Raw genomic sequence first — 19,086 nt, forward strand, 5'->3', positions numbered from 1 at the left:
TTAATAGCCATTTTTTCATATACAAACACAGGATGTAGGTTACGAGCTCCTTGGTGTGTGTGTGTGTGTGAAGTGTTGTACTCTGTGTAGCCTCTGTGAGCTAGCATTATTCTCAGTGCCAGGCAGATCAGTTGCATAGCAACAAGAACTTTTCGAGGGCTGGAAATCTTTCAACAGTGGAATGTGTCAAGCACAAGAACAGCAAAAATGGAAAGAGAGCAATACATACTGTTCCTGCCCTAAAGTCCCTGTTTAAAGTTTTTTAAACATGAAACACATGTTGATAACTGCTCAGTTTAAAACAGAACTTCCAGTAATGTCTAAGGTCAGTTAGACAGCAGCAGGTCAGGAGATTGTTAAAGTAAAACTTTGAAAGCTACAGCATCATGTTACAGGCTTTTCTCTCCATTACTGTACAGTTATAAATATTTAATAATAATAACAATAATAATAATAATAATAATAATAATAATAATAATAAAGTAATGATGTACTGCAAGATTTCACTGCCGTTTTCCTTGTTAGAAAGCATGTTGCCAAAATCTTTTTATCAAAGCTTTAGTTATAATGATAATAAATCCTTTATTCTCTTTATCTTTAGAGAGCAGTTGGCTGCCATGTTTCTTTGCCCAGGAATCAGTTTAGGGGTTAAGGGGCTTGTTCAGGGGCACACAGTGGTTTACTTCTATGGCCAGTCTGGGGATTGGAACCTGGGTCCTCCAGCTACAGAGCCACCTTGCAATTCACTAGGTCACCACTTCCCTCCAGTTCTGCATAAATTGAATTAGTAAACACACCAGGAGCCTTTTGTTGATGCCAATACACTAATAACTGTTGAAAACATTCGATAACATTAATACTGCATGGCAGAAGGACCTATCCTATATTGATGCGATGCAATATTAACATTGTAAGTGCTCATGGCTTCAGTTTTTATGTTAGGGTCGTGGGCCTGCAGCTTTCTAAATTTGCAAGAATATCTAAGCTGAACATGTGTCCTTTAATAATGCCACAATATCATTACATAAACTTAACAATCATCATTCAAATGATTATAGCAGACCCAGCAAGTTTTGTTCCCATGACATGCTGCTTTTTTCAACAAACTTAATCAACATAATGTGTTCAAAAGAACATTTTAAATTCATATTTAGCTGGTAGCTCACACTGTGTAAGATGGTAAATCCCACAGCATGTGAACAGCAGCGTTTGATTGATCCACGAGTCGTAAACACATTCTTTGACAGACTTGGCAACGTGGCATTGAACACTCTGGACATCAAGAAACAATTACACAGCTTTAGTATTGAAAAAAAGAATAATCAAATTTGTTTTTAATTACCAATTTGAATACCTACATGAGACCTTCCACTTGCCCAAACACAGAGTTTAGTTACTCTATAGGCCAGCAGGACACGGTCCACTTAAGAGTTATTTCCTGTATCTCTGCTTAGTAGACTAGCTTCAGTTTGAGTCCAATCATTGTTTTAAGAGAACCGAGCACTCATTATTTTTATACTGTAGTGTTAAAGAAAATATTAGACCCACTTTGTACAAGCCATATATGCTCTGAACATTCTGATGCTTAATTGCCTTTTTTAGACCAGTGAATCAGAAAGAATTAACTTTGTTCAAGGCCTGACTGTGTCTTAGTAGTACAGTCTTGTTAGATCTGGCAACACAGATATCTCTTAACTAAAGAACCAGAAACTACAGAACCAAACAAAACCTGTTATGTGTCATGATGTTTGTACAAAGGATGTGCACCTCTATCATATTGATGCAATGGGGTAAACTACAGAATGATATGGTTCTAGACTTGTTGTTAACATTATGTAAGTCTTTTGCGATGTCAAGCAGATTTTGCCATATACATTGCAGTAATAGCTGGCTTGTGTAATCTATCATACCTAAATGATTGCTTAAGTATAAATGTATGCATGATCACACACTAACAGGTTGCATTAAAGGGATATTCTTTACTGTAAAGCTGCAGAGGTGGCTGCAGTAAGAAGTGGTATTAATGACCTTATGGAGTGCTTACCCAGCAGGACTTGTGTGTGTGTGTGTGTGTGTGTGTGTGTGTGTGTGTGTGTGTGTGTGTGTGTGTGTGTGTGTGTGTGTGTGTGTGTGTGTGTGTGCTTTGAATGGTGCTAGAGGTCAGAGCTGAATCCAGTTAAATAACCTTTCTTCTTGCTGGGGATTACAACCTTCCTTCTTTTAACAGACTATAACCTTTTATTCTCACCTCTTTATTTTCCATTGGTGAGACTGACCATCTGTAACTAGTGATAATATAGTAAATTAAATTTCAGCACCTTTCACACACTGTCTTGTCTGTTCTCATAAGACAAGAGTTAGCTTTGCTGCTTTTGGAGAATAGTTAGTTTTGTATTTCTGAATTATTTTCTTCTTCAAAGGCAAACTCAGACTTTCACTGCTAACTTAAGTTTTTACAAACAATTCATTTTAGAATGATGAAAGAGCTTGCTGGCTTTTAGTTTTCCAACATTCTTGTTCCCAACATATATGTTAAAAATATAATACCTACATGCATCAGAGGTCTTGGTTGCTCCTACATCAGTACTACTGATGTAAACATTTGACTGTGGACAATGTGTGCATTTATTATCTAGTAGTTAGTTATCATTTGAATAAATGTTTCAGCCCATATACTAAAAACTGTAAAAAAAAAATGGGGCAGACTTTCAGCAGATAAATACACAACCACGCAGTTTTAGTGAGTTTTATTGTAACCACACTAATGGATGGACTGTAATTCTATATTCAATGCACCTTTGAATAATTTGAAAGCTCATTAGAAACAACTAGAAAACTAGCTATACTGTAGGTCACAGACAAACTGCTTAGTTGATGAACGTATTTTCTTCATGCATTCATTAAATTGGTCTTTAGCCTTTTTCAATTTCCATTCAAAGTGGGTCTGCATTGGAAAGTGTTGCCTATGGTATTCCTCATCATCTTCCTCTCTCTTTGCAGTCCTGCTCTGCTTTTTAGAGAGCATTTTTCCTCATATCGACTTGGCTGTGATTAATTGGCATTTTAAAAGTAAAAGAGCTTTTGTGTGCTGTGAGCTGAGTTTCTTTTTTCTCTTTAAATTTTCTGTTATTTTTGACATTATGTGTCACTGTACAGTTTACAGAGTTTATCCTGCCCGTGTATTTGCAAGTTTCCAACCAAAAAGATAGCGTCTTGCAACAATACTGATTGATAATCAAGGCGTTCACTGCCAGCTTGTTTTTCCATTTTTTAGAAAGTCACTTGTCTTCAAATGAACTGTGTTTCATGATGTACAGATGCCTTCCATTTAACCTCATATCTTTAAATGAAAGTTTTTTTTATTTATGTATTTTTCAGGGAAGTAGCATTTGCTTCATCCAGGGGCTCTCATTTCATAATTGTGTTTACTTAGCCAAACAGAATATCAATACTATTTATCTTCTTTATCTGACATCTTGTTTTGATACTGCAAAAATAAAAATTATGGACAGTGCAGGAATAATGTATAAAAGCATAGTAAAAGCTACATATTGTCTAATGCTGCAAAAAAGGCAGTTTCATTCAGATGAAAACTGGCTACAGCATTAAGAGTTACTATAGGTTATTTCTGTTCCTTTGCATCCTTTATCCTGCTAACAGATAAATAAAACTGACTAATCATCAATAACATCTCAATGCTTACAGTCAGGTATTACTTCCTGTTGGAGAAGTTGGGATACAGACTGATTGTGTGGTTATTTAGGAGAGGGTTTATGTGTAGAGGAAATGAGAGAAAGAAAAGATGGATGTAAATAAGACAGGGGGCTTGGGTAGATTAATGACTGTGGTAATCCATCTTTTTCTCCCTTGTACCTGACTATCTGAGTAAATGCACATCCAGCTGAACAGGATCCATACATCAGGAGCACAGACCAGACAGTTGTTAAGCCTTGTCAGTAAATACAACTTAGCTCAAATTCAACCTAATTTACTAAAACAAACTGTACATGAAGGGATGGCCAAACATAAGTTCAAATGTTTCGTTTTCATAAATATATATCTAATGACATTAATAGTAAAGGCTTATTGTTGCAATACATTTTAACCAAGAAGAAAATGCACTGTATCATATCTGAATTAAATATAATCTTATAATCATATACCTGACTTTTGATTGTGAGCAAATTAGCTGATGAATAAATATATTAAATATATTATTAGAAGGAAAAGTTACTTCTTATTGTTTAATGTTACTATTTAAGGCATTACAAAGGTTTAAAAAAAGCAACAGGTGATGAATTTGTATTTCAACACAGCGAGTAAGTATGGAGCCAGCGCATACAATCATTGTGCTTTTTGTAAAGACAAGACTTAACTGTGCTCTTTGCAGAAAGTCAATTACCACTATGGTAATAAGGGAAAGTGGCATCTGTTTGATGCAGATGTCTCAGCAGTGAGCTGTAGTCTTCCACCCACAGATTACTCTTCACACGCTATAACTTCTCTGTGTTTACTTTTTGTTAGTGATGGGAAAATCCTATTGATGATATTGTGACCATCTGTGAGAGACACAGCTATGCATTGAAGATTGTGATCAGGACTGTTTTGGCTAAATTGTAATATCTGTCTAACTTCACTTTCCTAATATTGCTGACTGACATAATATTAATAAGGCAAAATCTTTACTACTGTTCAAACGCCATTTTTCATGTTCAAAACTAAATATTTGCCCTAAGTACTCTGGAGATACATAAATTAGTCATCCTAAAATCTCTGTACCATACTGTGAATCCCATTTTCTAGTAGGGGCAGTGCTGAATCATCATTTCAGAGTACACCAACTTGGCTCTCTGTTTCTCAGTCAGCATACCGCATGACACAAGAAGGTGTTATCAGATGGGGTAATGCTTTGCAGTATAGCATTTGATCTAGGGATGTTGTCCTTAAATGACAGAGCGTGTAGATTTCTGGTTCACACAAATGGAAAAATTCTAAATTTATCATTCTGGCAAACCTCCTGTGTTTGACACCAAGGATACAGCCTCAGATTGAAAAGATACAGTGCATGTTTGCTGATGTTTTATGCACTACCGACACTATCTATCATTGCATAATGTCCCCTTCTCCTCTGTCTACCCTTGCCTCTGGTTTGGTATGCTTTGAGCATGGCTAAAGAAAATCTCACCAAGTCCATTGCAACTGTCAGACAATGTCTCCCTGTCTGCCAGCTCTTTGTGTGCATGGGAGTGTGTACATAGATGCAGGTGACTTGAGTTTTTCCGCAACTATCAAGCTTGTGCTTGTGTGCGTGTTCCCATTAGTGTCTGGCTTATGACTGTCTTTGGGGAGTAGGATGAAGCTCTCCATCACTCACAGAACAAGGACTGAGACGAGAGGAAAGGAAATAGTGTTAGAGAGAGTGGTATGAGGGGAAAATAGGACAGGATGATGAGGCCCTATAGAATTGCCTGCAAAGGGGATTTTTATTATATGATTCACAGTATGATTGCCCTAGTAGAGATTCTTTGTTAAATGTGGGTGGAGTACTGTTATCAGTATGTACTAACAAAGATAACGTGTCCAAACAAACTACATATTATTCTGCTAAAACTCCATGCTAATCTTAATTAGAATTAAAACTTATTTTCATTTGGTTAAAATGACATTATTTTCTTAGTAAAGCAACTAGCTGGCAGAATAATCAGTGCAGAAAGTAATCATCAGTTACCGCTCTTGAATGGAAAATAGTTGTGTATATGTTGCAGCATTTGATGAATATCCTGTCTTATGAACTGATACTCTATATTTACCCCCCGTAGTATATTGTTTTCTAAAAGGCACAGTGGAGAATTGCTGATTGTACTGTAGAGCACAAATTAGACTGGCGTCAATGTGCAGGAGAAAAACTACAAGATAATATAATTAGATTACTGATGTATACTATGAAACTTGATAGAATGAATAATTGGCTATGAACATATAGGGTTCAGTGGAAGTGTTTTCATGAGTATTTACAAATGCATAAAGATCTGCTGCTTTTCAGTGATTCATGACACACGATTCTCGGCTAATTAAAAACAGTACTGCTGATTCCTTCAACAACATTTTGACTCTGTTGAATGAATTGCCAATAAACTTTTACATTTCTTTACTGGGATTATTATTACTGTGAATAGGCGTGTGATAAACAAGTCAGATAAAAGAGGGTCTGACTGATAGTGACCCCAAACAGAGAAAAGTAAGATACCTTTGGGAGTCATCTCATTAACTGTGTACTTGTATACATGCCCACACACACGCAGAGTACATAGTCTCATTTTACTACAGCACTTAGGATATAGTATTAGGCTTTTGCAATTAATAAGGCTAATGGTTATTGGCTAGTGACTACAAGGATACAGGATGCCTGCTTGACCTGAGATTAACATGGCACTTTATGGGTTAACAGATTCCTCCTGGAAAGAAATGTTGATTTTATGGAAGGAAAGGAAGAAAAGACAAAGAACATTTTACTGCTGTGTCTAATAGGCTACTCGAATGACTGTCCTTTAATTAAGACGTATTACATAAATTCCTCTCAAGCTAAATAAATTTTTTTCTAGTGTAAAGGCATGCCTGCATTATGTGAGTGGGTAGAGGTTTGACTATCATGTTAATGAGGCAAATGTAAAGTAGCACTAAAAGGTGTATGTTCCCCCCACTTTGCAACAAAGCTGTTCAGAAGCATTCCTGAATCGGGGTTGTCAATCTTTCTCTTTTGTATTGAAACATCTTACTTAAAACATTTTACAATTGAAACATTTGAGAATTCAGACACACACACACAAACACACACACACACACACACACACACACACACACACACACACACACACACACACACAAAAAAAAAAAAACCTTGATGTGTTATGACTCATACGGAAAAGCGAAGGAGGCTGTTAGATTATATGGGAAATGTTGGTCATGCAAAACGGGTACCTCAAGCTCCGTCCGCTGTGATGCTACTGTGGTCTTGTGCTCTGTTTTCCAGGTTCCCTGTTTTTGGTGCACTGCAGCCCTGAATTCTTAGACATGCTGCATTGATATTCAGGCCCTGTTTCTGATCCCCATCACTGCTCCCAGTTTCTTTCCCTCTATCTTCTTCCTCCACTATAGTTTCCTTCACTTAATTTAATCACTACACAGGAACAAATATCAAATTCAGTTGAGTCATTCAGTCACCATAGTGATGTAAAAGTCTCTTAATGCTAAGCTGATTTCTATTCTATTCTATTCTATTCCAACTCTTTTCTCATTCATTGCCATAGCCACACTTCCTGTTTATGCACTGATCACAAGTCAAACTGTTGCTATTTGAGGTTGTTTAATCTTTAGATTAGTTTACATCAAGTGTAGCAGAGTATAACAGGCTACATTACCCCACCCATCCTTTCTCTTCACTGTTGCAGATATTGTGCTTAACACTTCATTTTCTTATTTAAAACTTGTAGACAACAAGGGTAACACTCTTTCTTAAATGGAACAATTGGAACAAGTGTTGTCAAAAGAGACCTTTATATTAATCTAGCTATGTCAGTACATATTGTGTATTGTATCTGCTGTCTCAGCCCAAGCCCGGCAGTATGTGCCAAGCTCAGCTTTGTTTAACATGTATTCATCCTAGTGGGGATACCCTGAAACTGCTTTTGATGATGGTGCTGTCCAGTATCTCTGTTTTACATAATACACCTTTGACTCAAATGAAGAGGGACACAGTGAGAGTATAACAGGAAAATTAAACATGAGGAAAATAAAAGGGGAAAAAAACAGATAAACAAACAGGAGTGTAAGGGGAGGGGATGCAGTTTGACACAGAGAGCCTCTCACACCTCTCTTCCTGCCCCTTTTTCTCCCTGCAAGCTGTGACACAATGAGATGTGTGATAATGACGTGACGGCAACATGACACAGAGCTGTTATCCTCTCATGTCATGGCTGGCTTGCTGGATAGCCAGATGACTGGTTGGGGAGAACAGGTGTGTTTGTTTGTGTATATGCATGCAGAAGATGGATGAGTCAGAAACACACAGGCAGCCACACAGCAGCGTTATATTCATGGGGGTGTCGTGTGTGCTAGTGTGAGTGTGTTGTTTGGGAATTCCAATCTGCAGAACACAAAAATAAGCCTCATGAGAACACATGTCCTTGAAACCCACCATCTTTCTCCTCTTGTCTTTTAAATTCTTTTTTTCCTCCACATGTTTTAACCACATCTTTTATTCTTATTTATGACTTCACTGCCTCCCAGAGTTTCGTCTTTCGCTCTTTTTTCTAACATTTCCACTATACTTCCATCTTATGCCTTTTTCACCTATGATGCTCCAGGACGTCTTTTCCTCTGGCCCTTACATCTTTTATCAATTCTATCTATTCTCTTTCTCCTTTCCCCACCCCTCCATTACTCATCATTTTGTAGTATGTATGCTGTTAGGTCGCATGTCTTCAGTGGACCCTCTGCTCTCCTTTTAGTCTCAATCTATCAACAAGAGGGAGTAAGAGGGAGCCACATGGAAATGGAGATGTAAAGAAACAGATTCTCTTTCATAGCTGTTTACTTCTGCCTTTGCTTACCATGCCACGGCCCCTCTTTCTCTCCATGCTCATCATTCTGTCCATCAATTTATCTTTCCTTCTATTAATCTTGATCCATCTTTCCAGTCAGAAAAAAAGCCTTGTCATTTGAACAGGCTCTCTGCTATGCCGCACTATTCACACATACACACTGATACTCACGCCCACCCCTGCTGGCTGCCGACATGGTACAGGCTGTGCATTGAGACAGCCCCAGCTGAGGCAGTAGCAGTGAGAGTGCAGCTTAGTGAGTCTCCACACACACGCACACCTACACTCACTCACATACACACACACATACAGCACGCCGCTGTGGTGGCCAGTCCCCTGCTGCATGTGCAGTTGCAACATCATTTTAAGGTGAGAGGATTTCCACATCACGGTGTTGGTGGTGATAACCTTTCTGCTATGTAAGTATATGCTGTGTTTGTGTGAAATGTAATTGAACTGCTTGTCTGTGTCTGCCGATGTCATTACCTGCTTTTGATTTTGTTGGCATGAATCACCTGCATGTCAGGAGGCTCTGAATTGTACAGATTGTTCCGTGTGTGTCTATAGTTTGTGGGCATGTATGACACGGATAGTATTTTCCTGTAACTGCATCCAACGTGCTTTTAGGAGCAGGTGATTTGTAGCAGAGGAGGAGGAGAGACGAGGAGTCACATTGGACGATGTGTTTGATCTGCATTCTGTCTAAGCACAGTATATTGAAGATAGCAGTAGAAGTATATGTACAAATATAGATAATGCGGTATTGTGCAGGTTATACATGTTTTTTTTTGTGAACTTCGATTTTTGGGCGCAATTGGATGCCTTTGTCTTGTAGTTTTTCTTGATGAAGACGCGTTATTCAGGCCATCTGTTGGTATCATGAAGTCTGCAGTCTCTCCTCCCTGTCACACTAACTGACTGGTTCTGGCATAGCAGCAGGTTTAGCTGCCGTAGCTTATCATGTATGTTTGCTGTCTTCACTGCATTAGCCAACTGACTCTCTGGCATAGTGACTGAATTAATGGGGAACATTATCACCTCTCCTCCTTGATCTGTTTCCTGTCAGCTTTCCTTGTGTGGCCGCCTGGCTCTTTGGCAGACAATAGTCCATGGCTGGTTCGTTTGTAGTTATGTAGTTATTCAATTTCATTAGATCATCTTCTTAGGCTGTCAAAGCAAACTATTGGGGCTGGGACTGTGTGACCTCAAACATCAGCTCCACTGCACCAAGACAGCGAGACAGCACAGAAGCAGAGTATCATTTCTCTTCTAGTTGCTTGTCTTTTTTTTTTTTTAACCCTTTCTCTTTTTCTTGCATTTGAAAATACATGAAGCATAGATGACTAGATATAGATGAATGAAAGTCACATAACTGGGTGCACAGAATAAAAAGAAATTAAACTATGAAGCAGGTAGAATAAAAAGCCTAAGCTGTGTAATATCTGCGTCAAGTTTTAGTTGTTCACTAAAACTCCTTGCACTTAAAAAGACAAACTATCATCCCAAATCCCCAGTTACATAAGTTTAGACTTAATTGTTATACATACAGTGCAATGCACTTTAACCAGTGATTTATTTAATTTTTTTTTTTTTTAAATATCTATTTTCTTTCTTTGTGAAAGCACACAACATATTTTGCCATTCTAAATCGATTTAACTGTTATTGTGAATAACAGACATTTGATAAAACAAAGCACCTTCAGAGAAAGTTCATTCTTTGCTTGGTTCTGGCATATCTCAGACTGTCAAGAGCAGCACACTGCATTCATTTATGCTGCTCATCATCACCCTCTTTACAGCATAGTGACAGAAACAGCGGTAAAGAAGATTTGACAGTCATTTTATCATGAAAAAAAATCTGCATCCTCTGAGTCAACTTAAGTCAGTGACAGTGTCATTTTTTGGTTTTATTTAATTTATTTTAATTAAATAAGACAAAATAAGTTGAACAATCTTCCTTCATGTGGAACAATAATGCAACAAGATGATCCTCAGTCTCATCACCTAACGGGATGGTCATGCAAAAAGCTGTATAGATTGTAAAGCTTGTTGGAAGTCACTTGTCATGTGCTTTCTGACAGTCCCTTACACTGTATGTTTTATTTTTTGGCCGTAGGGCTAAGGTTTCTTGTATTTCATGTTGTCTAAAATGTTGAAACAACACAGATTTTTGAAGTAAAAAAAAAACCCAAACAAAACAGTCAGGCTCAAATAATGCTCCTTAAATAACACTTTTTATAAGATAGATTGAAAAGTGAAGTGAATGTATTGACTGACACAACTTGATCTCCGTGCAGCAACCCAAAGACTTTTGATTGAATCCATCCATTATGTCAGAATCTGGTAGTACAGATGTGTGATACCACGAAAAACAGCTTTATTTATAAATCATTCCTGTAGTGATCATGTTTTTGTTGTGTTGCAGTAATATTTGAATTACAATCAGTGTTTTTACGGAAATGGTTGGGGTTTTCCTATCTGGTTAAAAGTACCAAAAATGTAAAAAAATTATGAGTATAACATCTGCTCCCTTTTAGCACTGCAAACTAGGTGGTACAGATGGTACAAGTAGGTTTATTTTCCAGAAATAGATAAATACTGTATTGAAATATTGAATAAGATACAGTATAGTGGCTCAAAATATATGCATAACAGAACATTAACATGTTAAAATTAGTTTGAATTAATTTATTATTTATTATTACTCTAAATTTAATGGGTGATATGTCAATAAGTAATAAAAGGAGACTAATTCATTATCACCAATCTTTGTGAAATAAACATGTTCAAAGCAACTTATGGGAGGGAGTCTGTCCTCTTCGGAGGGTTCTGAGTTTGATTGAGTTGACACACTTGGCTGGACTATTCCTGTATCCAAAAGGAAGTTAAGTAAGCTGGATGGCTTCCCACCATTCCGCCAGAATTTCTGGAAGTTTGTCCATAACTCAATGGATTTCTAATTTCAACTGAGTGTGTCTGGTCAGCTGTAGAAGCAACAGAGGCGCAACAGAACTAGTGTCATAAGAAGAAGTAAAGCAAAAATAATAACAGATACTCACAAGAGCAACTTAAAAATAAAAAATGGCATTAGCTGCATGGGCTGAAAAATGAAAGGAACTGTTGTGAGTCGTACTGATTCCGATTATAAAAATATATTTGATAAAAATTAATGAACCTGCGGCAAATGGTTACTGTAGATGCCAAGAATGTGGTGCGCAGTTATTTAATTTAACTTGTTGCAACATAATAAACTTGACCGATTGTGGCGGGGTTCTTCATAAACCAAAAAAACAGGCTCAGTCACTTTTCAGTTGTTTGTGGTTTATTGTGCTTGTTGCTCCAAACTGTGCTGAACAGTGCAAAAATGTCCAAAACTCCAGTGCAAGGATTATTTATGTATTTAAAAGAATCAAAAGAAAACACAAAAAACAATATACTGTTTGTCTTCCCTTAGACGAGCCAAATATTCAAATAATCCAACTTCAATTCTCAGAGTCTCCTTCCACTTGTCAGCAAAGCAACTAAATGACACACTCCATTTCTCACTCTCTTTTCACTTCTCAATAGTATCTTTAAATCCTGTAAGCCCCTCCCCTTAGACTCAGTAATGCTTGATTTCCACACATAAACCAGTTTTATCAAGTTCTTCTTAATTTCTATACAATGCAAAAAAAAAAAAAAAAAATCAAACAGCCTGTTCCCATGAGAGCAGTGAGGTAGGTATGTGTGTGAATGCACTCATGTGTCAGTAGGGGCAGCTGTCAGTGCTGAGACGGCTTTGTTACATCATCTCGCTCCTCCCCAAGGTTGGCAATGTTTGGCAACATGAAAGATGGTCTGCTACAATGTTGGTTTTACCAGATCGATGTCAGATGTTGAACTTGAAAGGTTGTAGTGAGATGTACCAACGTGTAAGCCGGCTGTTGTGGTCCTTCATGGAACTGATCCAGGCGAGGGGAAGGTAATTAGTCTAGATAGATTATGTTCTCTCCCCAGCAGATAAGAGCACAGACTTTTTAGATCCCATTTGATGGCCAGTCCCTCTTTGTCAATGTCGGAGTACCTGGTCTCACAAGAAAATAGCTTCTTGCTCAGATACAGGATGGGTTGCTCAGCTCCCTCATTACCCTGGGCCAGAACTGCTCTAATTCCCACAGCTGATGTGTTTACTTGCACCAGGAATTTCTTGCTAAAGTCTGGACTGCATAGGACAGGAGATAAACACAGCTTTTCTCTAAGGGTTCTGAAAGCTTTTTGGCCTTTGGTGGTAAATGCTGTAAGTGGAGAAGCAATTGTTGTAAACTGTGATACAAAATGGTGATACCACGCAGCCAAACCCAGGAAAGACCAAACCTCCTTTTTGTTCCGTGGGTGAGGGCAATTGAGGATAGTCTCCACTTTGTCAACCTGTGGCTGTACCTCTTCTCGTTCCAGCTGTTATCCCAAGTATCAATCCTCTAGCCTTACCTACTCACACTTGGCAATGTTTAAAGTCAGCCCTGCCTTCTGAATGGTTCCCAGGACTCTCCTCAGACGTTTGATGTGCTCCTTCCAGGTGTTGCCAAAGATGACCACATCATCTAGATAGGTGGCACTGAAGTCTTCATACCCCTGGAGCACTCTAACCTCCAGCCTTTGAAAGGTTACTGGGGCTCTATGGAGGCCAAACAGCATGTCAGTGAACTGAACTAGTCCGTTAGGAGTGGGAAAAGCTGGGTATGGTTGGTGGGAGGGCTCCAAAGGCCTTGCAAAGATCCAGTGTGTTGATGTACATGATAGTCCCAATTCTCTCCAGCAAGTTGTCAGTTCTTGGTATGGGATAGGTGTTGAACTCTGAGATGGCGTTCAGCCTTCTGAAATCAGTGCAGGTCCCCAGTGAGCCATCCTTTTTGGTGAGGAGGACCATTGGATTGCACCACTTTGAATCTGACAGCTCAAGCACTCCCATCTCCAGCATGGTTGTGATCTCCCCCCTGAGTTTCGCAACTAGCTGCTGAGGAACATGGTATGGTCGCTGTCTAATGGGTTGGTTGTCTTATATCCGAATTCCATGTGTGGTGACCGAGGTCCTGCCTGGCTTCGCCTCAAACAAAGTCGGTACTTCCTGGAGCACCCGTAAAAGGTCATTTTTTGTCAGGTGTGAGATGGGAAAGCACAGGTGTTGCAGTCTCTGCTGGAGGCATAGGTTCGAATCCCACTTCTGACACCACTGGTGGCAGGGTTCTTTGTCAACCAATAAAACAGGCTAAGTTGCTTTTCAGTTGTTGGTAGTTTATTTTGCTCATTGCTCCAAAACTGTCCTCAACAGTACAAAAATGTCAGAAACTCCAGTGCAAGGATTATATATGTATTCAAAAGAATGAAAATACAACACAAAAAATATATATACTGTTTGGTTTTCCATAGACTAGCCAAATATTCAAATAGTTCTAGTCAATTTAAGTAAGATGGCGCCGTCCTAGTGGCAGCCTGTTGCAGTAGTTCCAGCAGTTGTGTTAGTTTATTGTTTTTTATTGCGTTCTTCGTGCGTTTTAATTCTTTATTTTTACACTGTTCTGCGCATCATCACCACGCACAACAGTGAGATGCTTTTCATATGGATTGCACATTTTCTACTCTTTTTAATTGCACTTGGATCTCTCCGGATCACTGGGAGCTATGCCTGTTACATCTCCACCGGCATTATTTACACGCGCGACCAGCTGATGGCCCTGGGACACCCGGCTCTCTCGGCTGGAGAGAAGCCCTATATACCCGAGGAGCTTAAGAGGAGACGGCGAGGCTGCAGAGCGGGGCTTAAACGGAGGATTTAAAAAAGAAAGTTTAAGCCCTACATCCCTGCAGTCATCACTGGTAACGTTAGATCACTGGCAAATAAAGTGGATGAACTGGAAGCGCTCGTCAGGACACAGAGGGAGTACCGAGAGTCCAGTATTATGTGTTTCACAGAGACGTGGCTGCACGACCAGATACCGGACTTTAACATCACCATCCCCGGCTTCCAGACAGTCAGACAGGATCTTGCTGAACTCAAGCGTGTACAAAGGGAACTAAAACACAGCATAAGGGAGAGCAGGGACAACTACAGGAGAAAACTTGAGCGCAAACTGGGGGACAACAACACCAGGGACGTCTGGAGGGGGATGAGAGAGATCACAGGCTTTCAGAGGAGAGGTGGGGGTGCAGCCGAGGGGGACAAGCTACGTGCCAACGAGTTGAACATGTTTTTCAATAGGTTCAACTCCAACCCCTCCTCCACTGGCAGGCCCTCTTCTGCATCTCAATCTCAATACAACAACTCCCCACCTCCCCCCACCCCCACCCCCACCAACACCAACACCACCACCTACTGGGACCCGTTCTCATCTCCTGCCCCCAGGACTTCCTCACAGCCCCCACAGCTCTTCCCCACCTCCGGCTGCAGACACCTCTTAGCACCTCTGTTGTCACCTCCACCACCCAGCCCACTGCTTACATCCACCTCAGAACCTGCTATACCCCCTACCCCCCAGTCTGGACTCCACATCACATCCAGCCAGGTGAAGAGAGAACTGGAGAGACTCAGACAGAGGAAAGCCGCTGGACCGGACGGACTCAGCCCTTATGTGCTGAAAGCATGTTCCGGTCAGCTCTGTGGAGTTCTCCAGCACCTCTTCAACATGAGCCTACGCCTTCAGAGAGTGCCAGTGCTCTGGAAAACATCGTGCCTGGTCCCAGTGCCCAAAAAAGGACGTCCTACTGCACTGGAGGACTACAGGCCAGTAGCACTGACCTCTCACATCATGAAGATCATGGAGAGACTGGTTCTGGCGCACCTCAGGCCACTGGTGAGCCAATCACAAGACCCCCTCCAGTTTGCATATCAGCCCCATGTTGGGGTTGATGATGCAATCATCTACTTGCTGCAGAGGGCCTACTCCTCCCTGGATAGACCTGACACATCAGTCCGCATCATGTTCTTCGACTTCTCCAGCGCCTTTAACACCATTCAGCCTGGACTGCTGAAGGCCAAACTGCTGGACATGTGGGTGAGTGCTCCCCTCGTCGCCTGGGTAGACGACTATCTGACGGGCAGACCGCAGTTTGTGAGGTTACAGAGCTGTGTGTCTGATCGTCTGATCAGTAACATTGGGGCCCCCCAGGGAACTGTGCTGTCTCCCTTCCTCTTCACCACATACACATCAGACTTTAAGTACTGCACTGAATCGTGTCATCTGCAGAAATTCTCTGATGACACGGCCATTGTGGGATGTGTGGAGGGGGGGAGGGAGGCGGAGTACAGGGACCTGGTGGACCGCTTTGTGAGGTGGTGTGGGGAGAACCATCTACTACTGAACGTGGCGAAGACGAGAGAGATGGTGGTGGACTTTAGGAGGAAAAAGCCTCTGCCCTCTCCTGTCTGCATCAATGGGACAGATGTGGACTCAGTGGACTCATACAAATATTTAGGCGTCACACTTAACAATAAGCTGGACTGGTCCACCAACACAGACGCCATTTACAAGAAGGGGCAGAGCCGGCTTTACTTCTTAAGGAGGCTCAGGTCCTTCCACGTCTGCAATAAGATGCTGCAGATGTTTTATCAGTCTGTGGTGGCGAGCGCCATCTTCTTTGCTGCAGTGTCCTGGGGTGCGGGCATCAAGGCAAAGGACGCCAACAGACTGAGGAAACTGATCAGAAAGGCAGAGTCTGCTGTCGGCTCTAAACTTGTCACCCTGGAGGAGGTGGTGGAGAAGAGAATGCTGGCAAAACTGCTGGCAATCAGGGACAACCCCTCCCACCCCCTCCATAACACACTGGACAAGCTAAAGAGCAGTTTTAGCAGCAGACTGATCCAACCCCGCTGCTCTAAGGAACGGTACAGGAGATCGTTCCTTCCTGCTGCAATAAGACTCCATAACTCATCTACCTCTGCCAAAGACACGATCACACAACTGGACTAAGTCAACCATTGTACTTACTGCAACCTATAGTTGTCCCTCTGATATACAATTATATAATATTTGTATCCTTTGCACATCATTCAACATTCTGTATTATCTTGCACTTCCTTTATTTACATAGTCATATTTACATATCAATATCTGATAGCTATTTTCATTATTACTCATCTTGCCACTGCACTTTATCTGCCAATTCACTCTTGTATTCGTATTTTTTTTTTTTTTTTCTCTAATTTATTCCACTGTGGATTTTTTTATGTTATTACTGGACTACTGTAACAACGCAATTTCCCTTCGGGGATAAATAAAGTTGTCTGTCTGTCTGTCTGTCTGTCTGTCAATTTACAGAGCCTGTCCCCACGAGAGTAGTCATGCGAGTATGTGTGTGTATGTACTCTGTCAGTAATGGCGACTGTCAATGACGAGACAGCTTTGTCACAACGATTAACTTCCTGCTTTCACCTTCATACTGAGGTAGGGAGGCAAAGGTGAGGTGATTCCTCCTGGGTGAAGCAGAAGCTAGCTTCAGGGTTAACTCCTTTCTATTTACCCAGCAGTGGTGAAGCAGTCACGGGACTCTGCTGGAACTAGAAGAGCTGTATGGTGTTTATTGCTAAAACTTGCAGCAATACATTCACCGCTAAAAAGACAGTATCTCACAGTGACTTTCTCTGCCCCAGCGTTCCCCCTTCCCTTCCCTTCCTACCACTCTGACTCCTGCATTGTCTCTCTCTCTCTCTCTGTCTCTCTCTCTCTTTTTCTTTCTCTATTTCAATTAATCTTAGCGGGACCACGCTGTTCTTTAAACAGTGCTGCAAACAGCACCATGTCTCTGCAAAATAACACATAATTCCTCCAAATAAAACATTGACTTTTAAAATAAATCTGTCGACCTTCTCGCACCGGTTCGACTAATCAGTTAGTTGACTAGTAGTGCACATCCTCAATTAAATCTATTAGCAATGATACACATGTAAAAGCAATGATCAGTTATTCAAACAAAATGAAAAAGATTAACAATAATAAAAATAGATGATTATAAAACAAAGTTATAAAGTATGACAAAAAAGGCAGCTTGGAGATGCAGTAAATTAAATACAACAAAACTGCTCTAGGGATAAATTAATTAACACTGTCTAAAACGTGATGATTCTTTTCTTTCAGTTCTGACGAGCTTTCTGTAAATTTTACACTTTGTTTATATATCATTGAATATAGAAAACAAATTTCAACAGTAAGTTTTAACAAGTAAGTTAACAGTTAATCTGCAAATATTAGTCGCTTTTAATTAATAGAATGCATTATAGTTTTATGGAAAAGTCTAGGACTTTGAGTCATATCAAATGACAGGTACGATTCGGGAGATGAGCATTAGCTCATTTTTATAAGAATATAGATGCGTTTTTTTTATGGTTTTTAAAGCACATCTGAAATTATATGTTGAAATTTTGAGAAGAAGATAAGACAAGTAAGTGAGAGTCTTTCAGTCTGGCAGCTGTCAACAAAATGTGAACAGGCACAGATTTTGCTATTGCTAGTTTTGGAGAACGGGAAGAGAGTTTCACAGTCAGGGTTGAAGGGCCGCTATCGATAATTAGGGGTTGTTGATTCTTTAGGTGATCAGATGCTTCTTGGTCTGAGTTGATCCAATGTTAAAGGCTCCACTGGTTTGTGGATAAGTGTTCCTCAGAGCCAATTTCTCCAAAGTAGCCTCAAGACGCCCATCCTCAAACTAATAATTCAGCTTCAGACAAGTGTTCTCCAGGAATGCCTAATCCTCTGGTTATCAGTTTAATTTCCAATTCTGAGATCACTTGATAAATAAAATTCCAAAGTATGGCTTTTTAGGTGACACATTACTTGCTGGGCCCTTTACAATTTTTATGAAAATTTTCTTGTTTCATTGTGAGCTATACATATCTATATCTATACATAACTAGAGATAAAAAGCTCACAGGTGCAGTTTATGACATTCTTGGAGAGAAAGACATCTTTGTTGTGCTGGCTGTCTGTAAACACATGTATATAACTGCTTATAGTGCAGAACATACGTGCAACCACATAGCATGTTTTTGTTTTTATTAGATACCAGTTTTAAAAACTACATCTGTGGAACATATTCTTTTTGAAGAGGTGAAAATTAAGAGAATCATCATTAACCTTTAATAGTTTTTTTTTTTTGGCTTTCTCCTCTCCTCTCCTCTCCTCTCAACTCTCCCTGTTGCACACTTAGCCTGCATGTGTTGAATTTAATTAGACCGATAACTCCCTCATGAGTCCCACAGACTCATCTGGAGCAAGAAGAGGGCCAAAACACTTTTTTCTGCTTTATGCTTTTCAGTGACCTTGCAGCAGGAAGTTAATTTCTGGATAGTAAAATGCACAAAGCATGTAAATGTGTATTAAAAGCTTAAAGTGTGTGGTTTATGCATAGTAAATTGTAATAAAGGAATGGATGCACTGCATTTTTAAAAGGTTTTGTGATGTATTATAACAAAATGATGATGTTTGCTGTTTCTCAGTTGTCAGGTTGGCTACAGTTT

The 19,086-nt window shown here is 40.0% G+C and overlaps 1 protein-coding gene across 4 annotated transcripts in view; it reads left to right on the plus strand.

The window, feature by feature from the left end:
• The window catches only part of atp2b2 (ATPase plasma membrane Ca2+ transporting 2), a 134,991-nt gene that overhangs the window by 34,426 nt on the left and 81,479 nt on the right, over positions 1 to 19,086 (plus strand). The window contains exon 1 of one of the 4 annotated variants that reach the window (XM_041980135.1): positions 8,939 to 9,019. The exons of 2 other annotated variants lie outside the window; for them this stretch is intronic. The gene's annotated coding sequence lies outside the window, so the exon portion shown is untranslated. Of the gene's footprint in view, positions 1 to 8,938; positions 9,020 to 19,086 lie in introns of those variants that run through there. One more of the 4 variants, XM_041980137.1, reaches the window with a different exon arrangement.

This window comes from Melanotaenia boesemani, chromosome 3 (assembly GCF_017639745.1).
Source record: "Melanotaenia boesemani isolate fMelBoe1 chromosome 3, fMelBoe1.pri, whole genome shotgun sequence".
Classification (NCBI taxonomy): Eukaryota; Metazoa; Chordata; class Actinopteri; order Atheriniformes; family Melanotaeniidae; genus Melanotaenia; species Melanotaenia boesemani.